General features: G+C 44.8%; 1 long non-coding RNA gene across 1 annotated transcript; it reads left to right on the forward strand.

The window, feature by feature from the left end:
* The first annotated feature begins 629 nt into the window (after positions 1-629).
* LOC128339500 (uncharacterized) lies at positions 630-13662 on the forward strand. Its single transcript, XR_008313056.1, has 3 exons — positions 630-724; positions 10052-10119; positions 13563-13662. It is a non-coding gene; the product is annotated as an uncharacterized LOC128339500 (long non-coding RNA).
* The last annotated feature ends 4445 nt before the right edge of the window (positions 13663-18107 follow it).

Raw genomic sequence — 18107 nt, forward strand, 5'->3', positions numbered from 1 at the left:
AGCTGCTGGAGCCACTGAAGTCCTGGCAATGCCACCAAAGCGACTGAAGTCCTGTTAAAGCTTTTGAAGTCATGGCAAAACCTCCAAAGTCCTGGCAAAATCACTGAAGCTGCCGAAGTCCTGGCCTTTGGAGGCTTTGGAGGAAGTCCTGGTGGATTTTCAGGTAAAGTCATTGGCTGAAGTTCCAGGAATTCCTTAAATTCCTGAATTTCCAGTGATTTCAGGAATCCCAGGAATCCCAGGAATTCATGTAATTCCAGGAATTTCAGGGATTTGAATAAATTCCTTTGGTTGCTTCACCAGGACTTTGGCGGCGCCGAAATTTCTTCAGTGGCTTCCACAGGACCATGGGCGGAACTGGGGTGGGGCAGCCAGGGCATGTTCCCTAGGTGCCACTGAGGGGAGGGTGCCACGCCAGTTCCTGCCACCCCCACCCCATTGCCCACCTGCCCAGCCCCAGGACCCCTCAGCCACTTACCATCCTGCTTGCCTTCTGCGAGGCTTAGGATCCTCCACGGGCTGGGCCTGCAAACTGCAGAGCAGCTCTTCTCTCCCCACCTCTCAGCTGATCGGCGGGTGGGCGGGGCTTACAGAGAGGCCTCCGTGTAGGCCTCCCTGAAGCCTGAACTCGGCAGGCCCCAAGGAAGCCAGGAAGAAAAAGGCAGGCAGAGCTCTCTGCAGCAACAGACCCTCTGCCCAGAACATCCAGCACAACTTTGGCCAGGTACTGTGAATTCCTTTTTGTGGTTTACTCCCCCCCCCATATATAGGGATCTGCTTGCCATAGGGCTTTGATATGTGGGGTGGTGGGGGGAGACTGAGAAGTCTGAATATTTAATTTAAAACAGAGTGGAAACTTTGCTGACTTTAAAAACAAAAACTATCTAAAAAGCCCTATAAGTGGCTTGTTTCATGGAAGAAAATTACGAAAACTTCTGGAACAATATTATATTCATTCATTCATTCATTCATTCATTCACTCACTCACTCACTCATAAATGCACTTTTGTTCAAGTTGTTTTGCAACCCAGAAGGTCTAAGTGAGAACTGTGAAGCATGTGTGCGCTTTTGTTTTATTTTATTTTATTTTTCTTATGTGTGAATTGCTCCCCAATAACTTGCAGGGACTTCAAGGTAAATCTGGCCAACATGTGAATACAGCACCTCCATTCCAGAGGAGATGTGTGTTATAGGGCTTTAAAAGCCCCATGTGAAAAACCTCCTGGAATCAAACTTTACTGAATTTGTTCAGAATTCTGAGAAAACAAACATAGGCTCACCCTGCATGGTTGAAAGTCTCCTTTGCTAATCTGCAGCGAGGGGGCCATTTTAATAATTAGTGTTTCTGGTGTGTTCTAGGCATGAAAAGTAGCACAAACATATAGTACTCAATGTATATCACTATATATTGTGAAGTGTGCGTGTGTGTATTCAGTGAAATGTATTTCCAGGCAGCATACTTATTTTGAAATATCAGACTTAAATCCTTGGGGGCCTGGGGTGTGTGGACATCCTGGATTTTGAGGGGCTGGGGGCGCATTTTAAAATCTCATCTCTGGGCCCATTCCAACCTTGCTATGCCCCTGGCGGTCACTACACATGGGTTTCTGCACAACACCTGCACAGAAGAAACTCCCATGTAGAAAATGTGTCTCTTGTAAATTGACCCTGAATTTTCCATCCATGACTGGGATATTTGAGAGTTAGAGTCAATAATAAAAGAACAGCACACTGCTTGTGACAGGAAGGGGCAAATTACAATGATTTCTTAGTCTGGCAGGGGCTGGTTTTGGCCCTGGCAGAACTTGGCTGTCTTCTCCTGTTGCAAATGCTTCTGTCTAGTGTGGCAAACTAATGTATCCTCCTCCCTCCTGGTGTCAAAGTAAGCACTAGTGTGGTGAATGCACATATACCCCATCATGAGCCAACAGTCATCACAAGACAAAGGCTGGCAGGAATCATTCACTGACTCCCCCTGCCACCTTCTTCTTCCCCTATTTTGCTAGTGGCTATTTGGGCAGGTGATCCTCTAGGACAAAGTCATGTTTTTAAAAAAGCATGAGATGAGACAGAGAAAATGACACTTAGAATCCTCGCATAACTCCTGACTGTTGTTCTAAGTCTTTTACAGAGATGGCTCATGTTTTCAGGTTTTGATCAACAATCATGTCTAGATGGTACAGTGTTCCTTTTAACAGGGATTTCCAGAAATTGTTTACTACAAGTCCCATCATTCCTGTTTGGACAGGGGCGCAATTTCAGTGCTTGCCCTAGGCGATATTTTCCCTAGATACGCCTCTGCACAGGACCTTGGTGGCTCCCCCAGGACTTTGGTGGCTTTTCCAGGACTTCATCAGCTTTGCTAGCAGCTTCAGTGACTTTGAGAGGACTTCAGTGGCTTTGGTTGCTTCACCAGGACTTTGGCAGCTTCGGCAGGACTTTGGTGGCTTCAAATCCTTTGCCAGATCATCATCAGCTTTGGCAGTTTCAGTGGCGTCAGCAGGCTCCAAAGTCGCCCAAGTCCTGGCAAAGCCACCAAAGTCCTGTTAAAGTTACTAAAGACACTGAAGTCCTGGTGAAAGAATTGCTGGAATTCCAAGAATTCCTCAATTTTATGAAATTCCTGGAACTCCCCAAATTCCTGGAATCCCCCAAATTCCCGGAAGTCCTCAAATTCCTGGAATTCCTCAAAATCCTTAAATTCCTGGACCTCCAAGGATTCCTGGGATTCCTTAAATTCCTGGGGCTCCTCAACTTCCTGGCATTTCTGGGTCTCCTTAAATTCCTGGGATTTGCTGAACTCTTGCTGAAGCCACTGACTTCCTGAAAATCCTCCAAAGTTGCCTAGGTCCTGCCAAAGCCACCGAAGCTACTGAAATTGCCAAAGTCCTGCTGAAGCTGGCAAGCCGCTAAAGTCCCGCTGAAGCTGCCAAAGTCCTGCCAAAGATACTGAAGACGGCAAAGTCCTGGTGAAGGAATTCCTGGAATTCCTCCAATTCCTGGAATCCCTCAAATTCCTGGGATTCCTGGGATTTCTTATATTCCCAGGGCCCCTCAAATTCCTAGAATTCCAAGTTATTAGGGAGGCTGCACCTGCTGAATTTTCAAGGCCAGTTTCCTCCTCAGCCCAATGTCAAGCTTAAAAATAAAATAAAAGAATGGGTGCATTTATCCAAATTGTAAATTTAGTATAATATATGAAACTACATGAAGTCTTTGCTGCTTATGTGACACTGAAGTCTAGGTGACAACCTTGATTTGTGATTTCCATACTTTTTAGAGCACAAGTGAAAATGGTAAGCTCCTTAATTCTAATTGTCGGGGCTAAGGAAGGCGGGCAGTGGCCCTGGGACAGGATGGAAGGGTGCACACCGCCCCTGCCACCTCCGTTGGGTGCCATGCCTGCTCCCCTCTTCCGCTGTCATTACTTGAAGCTGCGACCCTCCATCTATCCTGGAGGACTCCTCAGATGAGGAGGAAGCTGGGGTGTAGGAACCCAAAACTCACAGCCAGGAACCTGCTACAGAGGGCTGCTTAAAAAGGAGGAAGATGGGGCACAGGAACCGGAACTCAAATCCTCTGTGCCAAGGCGTGAGGACACTGTACTGCCCTCTGACTTTGAAGAATCTATAAGTGACAATGAAGACCTTGGCAGGATCAGAGACATCAAATTGGGATCTCTTGAAGTCTTATCAGTCCCATCTCTGCGGGAGGAGTTGCTTCTATCTAGACCAAGGGCTATTGTATAAAACCCCCAGTCAGCCACCTTTGTTGGAGAAACAGCTCATATAGAGCTCCTGTGGACTTGTGATTGTAGCTTATTGGAGTCCCAGCTTCAATTTGTTTGACCATGCTTTTTCCTAGTCCTCTGTATCTGTTGATTATTGGTTTGATCTTGGCCTGCTTGACCTTGCTTCTCCCTTGACTACTGCGCCCACTTGACTACTGGTTTGACCTTGCCTGCTTGACCTTGTCTCTGCCTTGCCCTCTGTATACGTTGACTACTGGTGATACCTTGGCCTGCTTATGCTCCTGCCCTGCCCTTGTACCAGCTGAGCCACAGCCTTGTCATAAGTACTATGACATTCCAGAGCATCTGCTGGGCAATGTTTCTCCACACCAGCCACAGCCCTTCTGTGCCTAGTTCTCCCTCCCTCCCTCCCTCCCTCAACAAGGGACATTAAATGTTCAAGGCATGAACAGTCTCATTAAGAGGGGTAAAAATCATGAAGAGTAGAACTATTATAGGAAACACAGCTTGGGTGGGTTCTCATGATTGGGTGATAATAAGTTTGTTGGCGAAAGTTGGGAGGCAGAGGAGCGCACACTTCTGTGAAAGCTGGTAAAGTGATCGTATGCTGGCTCCAGTTTTGCCAGGGTGCTGTGTCTTGCCAAGCATTCAACCGTAATCACCACCATCGATTGATATCTTAAGGAGCTGCTTACAGGGGAGCATGTGTGCCTCTGCCTTCCACTTTTTGGTAGCATATATAACCCTTCCAGATTATGAGAACCTGTCCTCTGTGTTGGCCTCCTGCCTGAATGCAGAATATGTAGCAGTAAGGTACCTGATGTATTATGCCCATAAAGGTATTCCTAAAACAATTTTGGTGGCTTAAGGCTTATCAGTTCTCCAGCACACCCATATTAAGAGTGCCTGGTGCCCTCCCCCATGCATCATGTGCACTTTGAAAGGAGTAGTTTCCAAGTGAAATGATGAGGTTGCAATGGCAATGTTACCCTACATGCATTACCCCAAATGACCTCTTCATGTGTGAGGGTACCACACAAACAAAAGTCATGCCTGTGGATCTAGTACATGTTCATCTGACTTAGCTTTTATTACACATCTAAATCACACTGGAAAGGATGTTAGCTGGATGTTGGAAAGGATGTTAGCTGGATCTGTGATTCCTGGTGAAGTAGTGGCTCAGGAGACTGGAGGGTTGTCAAATTGGTCTAGAGGTATTGGCCTGCATGATGCACAGCATTATGAAGCCATAATGCTCCATAATGCCTGCTGTGGACTTCAAAGGCAGCCCCGACACTGTTTTGAAGCAGTAGCTGTGGAAGCTGTTTCTGGAGGTTTCCCTTTTTGTGACCATGGTGAAACCTGTAGAACTGCTGCTTCCATGATTGTTGTTTCAAAACAGTGTCAAGGCTGCCTTTGAAGTCCACAGCAGGCCCAGGGCATCGTTTTATGGCTCTGTAATGCTGTACAGCATGTGCCACTGGATACTAGTCCCCTTGTAGAGGTATACTGTAAGGAGCAGAATAATTTTATTTAATTATTTTGGAGCGGGGAGGTAGTGCTAAACTGTCTGGTCCCTCTAAAATCATTCCTGAATGACAGCGTTTGACTGCACTTGCATTTTCTGAAGTTCTATGGTTTTCAGTTTCATTTGCACTAGTTCTGTTAGAGGGCACAGAGAGGCAGGAGGTGGGAGGAGGTGAGGATGGACTAGTCCGTGTCTCTTCTTAAAACTGGAAAATATTTAATATAAAACATTAGTTTCTAAAAGTGGTGGATTTCTTTTAAAGACAACACTGAGATTTAGATCACAGTTCAGAGTGACAATATATGTATTTTCCAGTTTCTCCTCCAGCAGATGATCAGCAATGTCAAAGCTGCATATATGGCTAGTGCTGCATATATGGAACCCTGTCCGGTGCTGGGAACTGCACATATTGCCTGAATGCTGCATACAGAGATTTGGCTCTAGAGACCAAGTGTGCAGCATCATTTTGCATGTGTGTGCCCCAGTTCATCAGAAGATGCATGTGCAGAGGACTGCTTCCACATATGCAGTATGCATTGGCTTTAGCTTCACTGGAATATTAGAGAAAGTCATAAACATCGGCTTAAAAATGGAAAAGCCTAAAATAATTTAGCCCCAGTGAAGTCAGTGGGGTCAAATAACCTAAATCCAAATGTTTCAATTTTAACTGGGTTGCAAATCAAGTTGCCCATATACAGTATATCTACAATGATATTCTATTGAACCTCATTGCACTTCTTAATACACACACTTTTCTTGCATGCATCTTCCTTTGAGCCAGACAATGGGCTAGATGACATGAGCGTTTTTTTTGATTCAGAAGTCATTGTATGGTTTCTGCCAATTGCAAGTGGTGCTTTGATTGAATGGAAATAGAAGAAACATTGTGTATGCTCTGGATGAGACCACAGGGTCTCCCGAGTAGCCTAAAACACAGCCACCTGCATAGAACAAGAATGTTTAAGCAGCAGTGCAAAGATCACTTTGAAGGGTGAAATTAAGACTCTTTACCTCCCTCCTGGAGAAAACTTTCAAGGCTTGTGAGAATAAAGAGAAGGCCTCAAGGACTTTTGCCACCTGAGATCTATGGATGACGCCTTCAGCTCTGCTGAAGCTAAAGTCCTTGAATCATACATGAGGAAACTCAATAAGATTAGTAAGGAATGTGGACACAGGATCCTTTTTACAAAAAGACCCAGATCCTATTCATTGGAAAGGCAGAAGGGAAAGTGATGGGAGCCAATTGTAGGCAATTAACAACTGTAAAGAAATATACCCATGTGGGCCATAAAATAAATACTATTCTAAATCCATTCCTCCTTACCAAAGAAATGTGAAGTGGAGACAAGACAAAGTCTTTAGGCAAGGGGTCAAACAATAGCCTCTTCTTATAGACAGTGTTGTGTTCTGCAGACTTTTCTGTAAACAAAAGAAACCTCAAGGGGAAGATAGATGAGTATAAAACCATGATGGGGAACTTGCTCATGAGGGCTGTGCCAAGTAGCTGGGGTATGAAAATAAAAAGGAGGCTGTTGATTTGCACCAAGAGTTTTGAAGAAAAGTGCCAGCATATCAAGTGATAAATGAGTATTGTGCAAAGAAAATTGGAATGATGAGGAGGAATTGATGTCAATTTTTCTGTTCCCATCCCCACAAACCTGTCTTGGATTTTTAATGGTCAATCTGGATGATGTTTCTGTGTCTCGAATCTATCTTGTGAATGGTTCAATGTGTGTTCAGGTTGTGGGTCGGGGCACTCTTGAAAGACTTATTTCATCAGATACACCGCCACACACAACAGACCGACAAGACAAGCAGTATTTCGATAGTTAAATCCACGTGTGGAGGGAGGATGAGAATGTGCCATCCAGCCTCGCCGTGTGTCAATGCATAATGCAGCACTGCTCCCCATATCCCCAGCCCTCCAAATGTTCAGCGCTTGTCTGAGAAACAGGCACTGCACTTGGAGAGACCTTTCTTCCTATGAGAGACGTAGAATCAAAGGGGAAGCTTGTGTTCCGTGTGTGCCTCTGCAGACAAGTGCCTCTGCATGTGGTGAGAGCCAGGAGCACAGCCACAGAGCATGACAGCAGTGAGGGGTGGGCATGGCTTGCTAGGGTGCTCATGTCCTCCTGCATGCATTGATCTCACCCTATTTTATGAAAAGGGACCCCATCATCCATAGGGCTACAGAGCTGACTCAATCCAGCAACTAACAGCACAATAAGCAAAGACATTTGCTTATATAAAAATGCTAATGCTTATGCTTATTTTCAACACACACAAACCAAAGCATTCAGCCTTAAGTGACAGTCGTTCTCTTGTTTACATACAACGATGACAGTTCAGAGGGCAGTAGAATACCTCCACTAAGCAGGCAAAGAGAGACCTTTTAAAGTGGTAACTTGCGTGCATATTGAGCTGCGGAAGAGCAATTATCCCAGTTCACCTCATCATAGCATCTCTCCCAGTGACTGTTGCCAGGGTGTGTGTGTGTTAGATTGTGAACCCTTTCGGGACAGAGAACCATGCCCTTGTATATTTTCTGGGTAAACCACTTTGAGAACTCCCCCCCCCCTTGAAAAGCAGTTAGAAATATTCCTAGTAGTAGTAATAATGATGAGTCTTTTAAAGGAACTTCCCGAGGGGGATTGGGGAGCACTCCTGAATGCATTCAGGCTTGTGTGGGGGAATTATTATTATATTATTATTATTCCATTTATATCCTGCTCTTCCTCCAAGGAGCCCAGAGCGGTGTACTACATACTTGAGTTTCTCTTTCACAGCAACCCTGTGAAGTAGGTTAGGCTGAGAGAGAAGTGACTGGCCCAGAGTCACCCAGCTAGTTTCATGGGTGAATGGGGATTTGAACTCGGGTCTCCCCGGTCCTAGTCCAGCACTCTAACCACTACACTGCGCTGGCTCTCTTAGTGAGCTAGAGTAGAGCAGCTCCACGTCAGAATAATTTTTTGTGCAAAGTTCTGGTCCCAAGGAAATGAATTGCAGGGAAAAGAACTCCCAAAGGTGTCTGTTCTTGTGTGGCCAGCTTCTCGTAGCTGTGAGGTGGGCTGGGTAGACTGGGCCAGCAAGGAAGACTGATCTGGAGGCTGAGAGAGGGCAAAACATGGCCTGGTGTTATGGCTGATGTCAAGTCAATCGCCTGAACAGTGGGTGACTCCACAGTGTAGAGACTAAATGAAGCACACTGGTTCATGAAACCAGCGCCAGTTATAGCCCCAAATGTGCCCTAAGGTGAAATACTGGCCACTCCTTCTCTCTGAGGAGGGAGACATTCCTAGGGAAGCAATGGATGTACTGAAATGCGGTCTGGAGGCAGTGATGGGCTGGATGTGGGCTAGCAAACTGAGATTATATCCAGACAAGATGGAGGTACTGTTGGTCAGTAGAAAAGCAATTTGGGATAGGGTGATTCAACCAGCTCTGGACGGGGTTGTACTACTTCCCTTGAAAGAGCAACTGTGCAGCTTGGAGGTGTTTCTGGACCCGACTCTCCTCAAGGATTTCCCTTTACAAGTATCCCAGAACTGGGTCCACAAGCCAGTTCTTAGAACCAGGGGCTGGTCCAGTCTGGTTCAAACTTGGACTACCTGAGCTGAGCTGGTTTGATTCGAAACACAGTTCAAATCGAGCTGGCTCATACCTCCTGGTTATTACCTTTAAAGCCCTTAACAGTTTGGGCCCTGGATATCTGAAGGACCACCTGCTCCCAAGGGTTTCTGCCCACCCAGCGAGATTTGCTACGTGTGCTAGCATTGAGAGAAGCTAAATTGTCATGCACACAGGACAGGGCTTTCTCTGTGGTTGCCCCCAGGCTTTGGAAAACTCTCCCAGTGAATGTCTACTCTTTGGCATCTGTGACTGCTTTTAAAAAACAACTAAAGACCTTTTTAGTTGTTCAAGCTTTTACCCCTTAGGGGCTACCTGGTTTCTTAGCTCTCCCATTTCTGTTGTCTTTTTAATTGAGGTGCATGGGTTGTGGGTTTGTTTGTTTTAAATGGTTTCTATTGTTTAACTTACTTTAAGTTTTTATATTTAATGTTTTAAAATGGAATTTTATTGTATTTTAACTTTTGTAAACTGCCTTTATGAAAAGCAGTATAAAAATTGAAGGAATAAATAAACCATGTATGATCCATAGTTCCACATGGGGTTCTGAGATCCGACATGGAATTCTGCATGAGCAGGGTCTATGCCTTCCCTTTAGTGTCACTGCATGCAAAATGGTGATATATGAGGAAACAATGTTGAAGATAATGGACAGCTTCACATGACTGTCAACAAGCCAGGAAGTAGAGAACATTGAGGTCAAATTCTGGGAGCACGCACCCCGGATGGGTGTGAAATCTGAACCTGCCCAAGTCTGCTTCTCGTGCCATCTGACTGAGTTCCCTCACCTTTTGCCTGAGATATCCCCTACCCATTTGTCACCACCAAGGGTTAAATTTTGGTGGAGAATCTTGAGTAAAAGTCAAGCAGAGCTCGGTGACTGATGCAGGAACTGGACAGTAATCGTGTACTCCCAGTTCCCAGAATTTAACCTAAATGCTCCCTACTTGCTGGCTTGCCAATTGTCATATGAAGGTGCCCAGTTAAATAGCCTATTATTATATGAATTTACATTATAGTCCCAACATGTTTACTGGAGTCACTGGGTTGATGTGACAGATCAGGATGCAATTTTCCTTCAGCTGTTCTGATTGCCAAAGAGAACAGTCTTTGTGCTCTTTAACCAGGGTTTGTCTCTTTGACAGTGGGAAACAGTGCAGCAAAATCAGGAAGCAGAGCTCCAGCTGCATGCAAAGTTATCTTCTGGACACAGGTATTTGTCCTTTGGATCCTAGCCACAATGTTTGACTAGTACATGCCATGTCCCAGGGGATGGAGATGTAAGGCAAAATATATGAAGTAATGCTTGCCCACCCACTCTGCTTAAATAAATTCTGGTATCAAGAGATTAGTCCTTGGTGGATTGTGTCCAGTACCTCTCAAACAACTTTAAAACCGGCAGAGGATGAGATATTCAACAAGATGAAATGGTTCCCAATCAGCCCCAGCACCCTGCCCTGCAATTGTCATCATGTGTGGTGATCCATATGAGCCTCATATGTGTGCCTCATAAGAAAACTCCTTATTAGTATAATCGGAATGTTATTAGTGCTGTTTAGACAGCATGTATACAGTGCTTAATAATTAAAAAAGGACTATTGATGCTAATTGAAAAGGAGCCATTAACTTCAATTGTCCTTGGATCACACCCATATATACTTAGCGGGCAGAATAACAGTTAATATGTTGTATAATAGAACAAATCAAATCAAATATTTAATGGTGGAGGGCCTTGAGTTTTTTTTAAGGACAATATCATTTAAAGCTTCAGAAACTGGGGCCAAAGATCACTGTCAAGAGTGGAATTAACAGACACTACTCCACTAAACTAATTAAAGAAATAAAGGATCGCAGCAGAGTAACAGCTGCCTCTTAGGATAATAGGAAACCTGTCTCTATAAATATGCTTGTTTTTCATTACAGAACAGGCAGCCCTATAATCAGGAGCAGCAGTGGGTCAGATGTGGGCTTGGCACAATATAAATTTGATTTCAGCAAGTGTCCAGGAATATTTTCACCAGTTTAAAAAACTGATAATTGCCTGGGCAGTGGCTTTCAAAGTGAAAGTGGAGCTAAAGTAATGTGAAGATTAGACACACAGATGAGACCTAAAGAGTGCAGTCCAGCGTTCTTCATAGGGCTTCAATATATGCACCCAGAGTTCCATAGGAATTAGGGGCTGCTGTACCATTCATTCCTTTATCAGAGGATGCTCTGCCCACCAACACAAAATCGTCTTTACCTACTGAAAATAGTTTTTCCTAATGCACAGAGAAGTATGGAGCAGAGGAGCTCCTGCACATGCAGAGCTCCAAGTGTAATATAAATTGTTTCCAATGCAAGTTGCACTTCTGGGGTGCATGTGCACCAAGTTAAGTATTTGCGCAAGAGCAGCATGATGTTTCCTTAGATGCCCACAATAGCACGAGATGGGCGGAAATGCCAGCATAAAACACCATAACATGTTGGCCACTGGAACTTACTTCTGAGTAGGCATGTCTAGGATTGCAATTATGGAATATAATAAAAATGGTAAACTTCTTTGTAGAACAAACATGATCTATACCGGAATAAAATGGGGCTGGGTTGATCTGTTGCAAGTTCTTAATTTCGTGTCAAAATGTTGATTTGTTATGGGGAGAATTTTCCAACCTACAGCTTTGTAAATTATGTAAACATTGCGCCTTCAGGCACACAGGCTATAAAAAGTGCCACTGTACTCACAGAGGTACCTGCCTACTAGGGATGTGCAAAAAATTTCGGGCACAGATCAATCTGTGCCCGAAATGAGCAATTTTGGGTGATTCGGGGCTGAACCGAATCACCCCCGATGGCCCCCGATATTTTTTGGGGCCGAGCCGAATCACCCGAATTTCAGGGCTGAAAAATTCAGGTGATTCGGCTCATGGCCGATTTGGGGGGATTTTTTGAAGTTTTAGTGACTTTGGGGCAGTTTGGGGGCATAGAATGGGATCTGGGCAAAAGAGTGGGGTGGGGTGGTAATGCCTAATGGGTGCAGGCTACCACCCGAATTTCAGGGGGATTGGGCAAAGGGGTGATTTTTGGGGAATTTTTGAAGTTTTTATGTCTTTGGGGCAGTTTGGGGGCAGAAAGTGTATCTTCCCCAAAAGGGTGGGGTGGAGTGGTAGTGCCTAATGGGTGGAGGCTACCACCCCAATTTAAGGGGGATTGGACAAAGGGGTGATTTTTTGGGAATTTTTGAAGTTTTTATGTCTTTGGGGCAGTTTGGGGGCAGAAAGTGTATCTGCCCCAAAAGGGTGGGGTGGAGTGGTAGTGCCTAATGGGTGGAGGCTACCACCCCAATTTCAGGGGGATTGGGCAGAGGGCTGATATTTTTGGGAATTTTTGAAGTTTTGGTGTCTTTGGGGCAGATTGGGGGCAGAAAGTGGATCTGCCCCAAAAGAGTGGGATGGGCTGGTAGATAGTGCCTAATGGGTGGAGGCTACCACCCGTCCCCAATTTCAGAGTCATTGGCCAGAGGGCTGGATTTTGGTGAATTTCTGAGGTTTTTCTTCATAAAGTGCTTTGATTCATTCATCATATTCATAGTAAACTAGAGTGTGAAAAAAAGTGAAAGTGGGGTCATGAGAGTTCTTTAACTGAAAAAAATCTCATTTGCTATCATTGAATGAGAATTCACACCTCAGAAGTTTTTCTGAAGGGATGTTATTCCCTTATTTTCTGAGGTGTGAATTCTCATTCAATGATAGCAAATGAGATTTTTTTTTCAGTGACTGCAAAGATAGTCTACACTCATGTTCAGTTGGTGGTTACAAGGGTGCTGGGCATTTGGGGGACAGTTTATGGAATTATTAGTGGGAAATGATTTCTTCTTTATCTCTTTACTTTTTAAAAATGCAAATTGTGCCTTAGGGCTGAGATGGGATAAAGATCTGAATAAGTAAATGGATCCCATACCCAAAAATAAAATTTCTCCAGTGTGCAGAAATGAATGTGCAAAATCGTCTGGTGCCTTCAACTGATATAAACAAGTGACAATATTGAAATGATGACTATCCAAAACGCCAGAAGGCAGATGGATTTTCCATGGAAAATATGTGACTCAGGGCAGAGTAGATAGCATTGGCAGAGATGTACCTAGGCAATTTTGGAGCCTGGACCTAGAGGACTTTGGAGGCCCCGCTCCCCTGTAAATTAAGTATCATCATGCTCAGCTGGGCAACCACACCATATGGGACAGACTAAAGAGGATTTGAGGGGCCCCTGGGGGGGCCTGGAAGTCCAGGGGTAAAAGTGCCTCTGGGCATTAGAAATAGAATTCCTCCAGCTAGTTTGGGACACAGTGAAATATATGTGAACTGGTAGCTCACAGATCTCAGCTATGGTCAGGTCCATGATACCAATGGTTATTTTTTAAGAGAATTGCAGAATTTGCCACAGTGGAGATCTGTGAACTAACGGCTCACAAATTGCAGTGCTCACATAAGCATACAGATGGCGAGGTGGGGGGGGGCAACGCTTGCGAGTGCAGAAACCTGCCCTAATTACAAGGGTTGAATTCTGTTAAGTGATCCTTTTCAGTGCAAACCTTCATCAAATACTGAAGTGCTCCGTTTAAGTATTCCCCCCTCCTTTTCAGTATAGTGCTCTTATCAACAAATATTTCCTTTTCAGTGGGCCAGCAACTATTTTGCAAATACTCCCAGTTTGAAGCCATGGATTTTGTTTTGAATGAATATTCCTCCATAATTTACTCAGCTTGAATGATTAGCAAACGACTTTGAAAACGGTAAGAATTCCATTAATGCGAAAGCTCTCCGTAATAAGTGGCTGAATCCATTTAACACTGAAATCAATGTTAAATCTTACATGCTTCAGGAGAAGCTGAATGGGGGCCTTTCTAGGCTAGTACTGCAGAACCCTGAGTGGGATGAGAAACCACAGTCTTCAGGAGATGATGAGACACAGGGGCGTAGCAAGGTTGGAGTGGGCCCAGAGACAAGATTTTAAAATGGGCTCCCCCTCACTGAAGCTCAGCTTATGAAGTAAAGAAATCTTAAATGAGGCTGAATAGCGGTAACAATATGCATATATGTGCCACAATAGAACATCATCCTAATTATTTTTTAAAAGGTTTTGTAAATTGTGGACGATGCAAGTCATTTAATGGTACTAGGGAAAGACATGCTGTTTTGCTAGCTCCAGGTCTTAAAACTCACATCAGTTTCGGAGGATGAATACAACTGAAGGAAGTCGGGGCGGGTCTGTGGCTGGGGGAGTCAGTCATGTGGTTTGCCTCTGGGGGCCCCCCCAAGGCAGTGGGTCCCCAGGCAACTGTCTCCCCTTGCCCTATTATGGTTACGCCCCTGATGAGATGCTTTCTTCTTCTTAAAACACCAGTGAAACGGATGATAGTTTTGAGGAACGAAGTGGTGATTGATTTCCTCCTGCAGCCACCCAAAGAAAACAAATGTTGCAATGGGTAACCTCTGTGCTCCTCTGCGTCACAATCCCCCTTGCCCTGTTCTGCTTTGACTTGCAGAGCTGAGCACAATTGCAAACCAGCACAGCCACATCACCATCCATGCTCAGCTGAACATGGGGACCAATTTTATTGACAGCACTATCAACATAGCTTTTTGCTATGTTGCCTAAATGGAGCTCCTATATTTGACATTTCTCAGTTCCAGATACTGGGCACACAGAATGGGAAAAGGACACTGCATTCCTCTCCTGCTGCTCGTAGGCTTCGTGGAGCAATCTGGCTGCTCACTGTTGGAGCCGTAGGACCCTTGGACTGGTCTAGTGAGGATTTCTAATGTTCTTATGGGAGTTCCCAGCATGGAACTTTCCCAGCAGATTGTAGCCCTTTCTTCTTACCAGTGAGAGCAAAGGGGGTAGGGCTGATTCCCCACTTCCTTCTTCTATTTGCACAGGTTGCAATAAAACTAGGGGAAAACTAATGTCCCATTACACCATCCTCTACTGTAACAGCTCAGAGGCAGGGATTTTCAATTTAAGACATTTTGCATCATGGTAAACCATTGAACAGGAACAAGACAGCAGCCCATCATGGTGGAGGTTTATATTATATCACTAGTAAAAGGGCTTAACAGTTTGCAAGTACTCCTCTGGTTGCTGGTTCGAATCCCTGCTGGTATGTTTCTGAGACTATGGGAAACACCTATATTGGGCAGCAGCGATATAGGAAGATGCTGAAAGGCATCATCTCATACTGCACAGGAGGAGGCAATGATAAACCGCTCCTTTATTCCACCAAAGAAAACCACAGGGCTCTGTGGGCACCAGGAGTCAAAATCGACTTGACGGCACACTTTACCTCTACCACAAAATGACCGTGCACTCTCCCTTCACTCCTTGCTAGTTGACAAGAAGAGCTGCTTTGTTTTGAGGATGCAATCATGTTGCTGCCAAGAAACCCCTAAAAAGAGAAATGCTAGGAGATTGAATGCAAAAGATGAACCAAGGTATCTAGTGCAACATTTTTGAGGTTTTTCAGTTTGGTACATGAGTTTTGTGGAAATTGGATACGGACATAAATCCAGTGAACTGAAACAATATAAGCTGTTTGTTTATCATTCTGTGAAAGTTCAGTCTTCCTGTCAGTAAAAGTACCTGAGAAAACTACCCAAGTTTGTTGGAAAGCATCATTTCCCATGCATTTTCTGGAAAATCAGTGAGTTTTTCTGGGGATTTGGATTTTTGTGGAACCTCACCCACACATACGAATATGATAAATATGTACATACTGCTTTTCAACCAAAGTCTCCAAAGTGGTTTACATACAGAAATAAATAAATAAATTAAATGGCTCTCTGTGCCCAAAGGGCTCACAGTCTAAAAAAGAAACATAAGAAAGAAACCAGCAACAGCCACTGGAGGGATGCTGTGCTGGGGTTGGATAAGACCAGTTGCTCTACCCCTGCTAATAAAAGACAATCACTACTTTTAAAAGGTGCGTCTTTGCTCAGGACGGGACATGAAGAATAGCATGTTTCTATCTTTTGTGGTTTGGTCTGGGAGTTTCAGTCAGTGAGTGAGTGAGGCCCAAGCAGCTTTATAGATATAGAAGACATTGTATTTTATTTTCTATTTTATGGAACAGAGGCTTTCAGAAGCTCACAAATCAAAACACTAAAATACAATTAAATGTTTTACTTTTATAAAAATAAGTGCTGTTGTGCTCATGATCGGAACTATATTGGGATCAACCCGAATCTGGTAAAAATGAAGCTGTACATCCAATCATTAGGGAGCCCAGGATTGCATTGAGCCAATACATTGGTATTTTCTTGCTGTATTGGACAGTGGGATGGGGGGCTTATCTTTACTGAAGATCTGAGTTACATAGCACTCAGAGATATCGCTCTCGATTCCTTGTTGCCTTAGATTACTTTTACCTATTCTGGATCAGCCTGAAAGCAATGAGATGCTGATTGCATTGCCTTGTGGCCAATCTGGGGACTAAGAAAGGTCATCCACAATCTGGGGACTAAACAAGGTCATTCACAAACAATACAGATAATTAGGAAATTATCTGTATTGTCTTTGAAATGTATAGACTGCATTTGGGCAGAGAGCGTGGTGTGAAATGGGATAAATAGATAAGCACAGAAATAAATAAGGTGGAAATGACTTGATTAGCAAGCCAGAGGTTGCCAGTTCGAATCCCCACTGGTATGTTTCCCAGACTATGAATTACCAAACTATGGGAAACACCTATATTGGGCAGAAGTGATATAGGAAGATGCTGAAAGACATCATCTCATACTGCGCAGGAGGAGGCAATGGTAAAACCCTCGTGTATTCCACAAAAAGCAACCACAGGGCTCTGTGGGCGTCAGGAGTCAACACCGACTAGATGGCACACTTTACGTTTACCTGTAAGGTCTTCCCTTTAGGGGATGGATCCGCTCTGGGAAGAGCAGAAAGTTCCAAGTTCCCTCTCTGGCTTCTCCAAGATAGGGCTGAGAGAGATTCCTGCCTGCAACCTTGGAGAAGCCGCTGTCAGTCTGTGAAGACAATACTGTACTGAGCTAGGTAGACCAATGGTCTGACTCAGTATATGGCAGCTTCCTATGTTCCTATGTTCTATTCAGTAAGCCTTTGTACCCATTTAACAAATGGCTCTCGACCTTACTGCGATAGGCTGCAACCTGGGTCACATTGATATGTCCTGGCATGGCTTTTTAAGGAACAAGGAGATAAGACTGAACACACTCTGGAATATCACATTGTCAAAGGAATCTAATACATTTAGGATGCAATGCAACTGCTAGTGAACTATCCCTGTTTTTAATGAAGCAGAACTGCAGTCTTAATAGGTACATAACTTGAAAACAGCCAGTCTGTGTTGAGAATACTTGGTAACACTCTATGCTAAGATGGACCATAGGTAGGGATATGCACAGAACCAGCTGGCCCAGTTCGGTTCCAGTCTAGACAAGCTCGGTCTGGCACCCCCTCGAACCCCACCCTGGCTTGGTCCAGTCCAGGGGGGGTTCGCGAATGTTTTCTTTAAGTGTTAATTTTTTTTAACTTTCCCCCTTTTGGGAAGGTCCTTGAGGCGGTTGGGGGCGGTGTCCATGGAGGTTCCCCCTCCCCCACTGGCCTCCATTATCACCCCCTCTGGCCGGTTCGGCTGGTTCTGGCCTCCATAGATCGATGCGGTGGCCATTTTGGCCACTGCTGCGCATGTGCAAATGGCCTCGGCGATGCCTGGAATGACCCAGGGCCTCGCTGAGGCCATCTGCGCATGCATGACATTGTCCAAAATGGATGCCATGCTGAACTACGGGCCTCAGCAAGGCCCTGGGTCATGCCAGGCCTCGCCAAGGCCATTTGCAAAGATGCAGCAGCATCCAAAATGGCTGCTGCGCTGATCTACGGAGGCCTGAATGGGCCAAAGAACTGGCTGAAGGTGATAATGGAAGCTAACGGGGGGAGCGAGAACCTCTGCAGATCCCTCCACACCCTTGAGGCCCTTCCCCAAAGGGGGAAAGGTAAAAAAATATTTTTTTGTACACGTAAAAAATAATAATCACGAACTCCCCACCCCCCGGGGTTCAGTCCGGGGGCAGACTGAACAGGGGGTGGTTCAGTTTGATGCCAAGCCGTCAAACCGAACTGGCTTGACGTTGAACCTGTTTGACGTTGAGCCGGTTTGCACATCCCTAACTGTAGGTTGGTCATGATCAG

This window comes from Hemicordylus capensis, chromosome 1, assembly GCF_027244095.1.
Source record: "Hemicordylus capensis ecotype Gifberg chromosome 1, rHemCap1.1.pri, whole genome shotgun sequence".
NCBI classification, from domain to species: Eukaryota; Metazoa; Chordata; class Lepidosauria; order Squamata; family Cordylidae; genus Hemicordylus; species Hemicordylus capensis.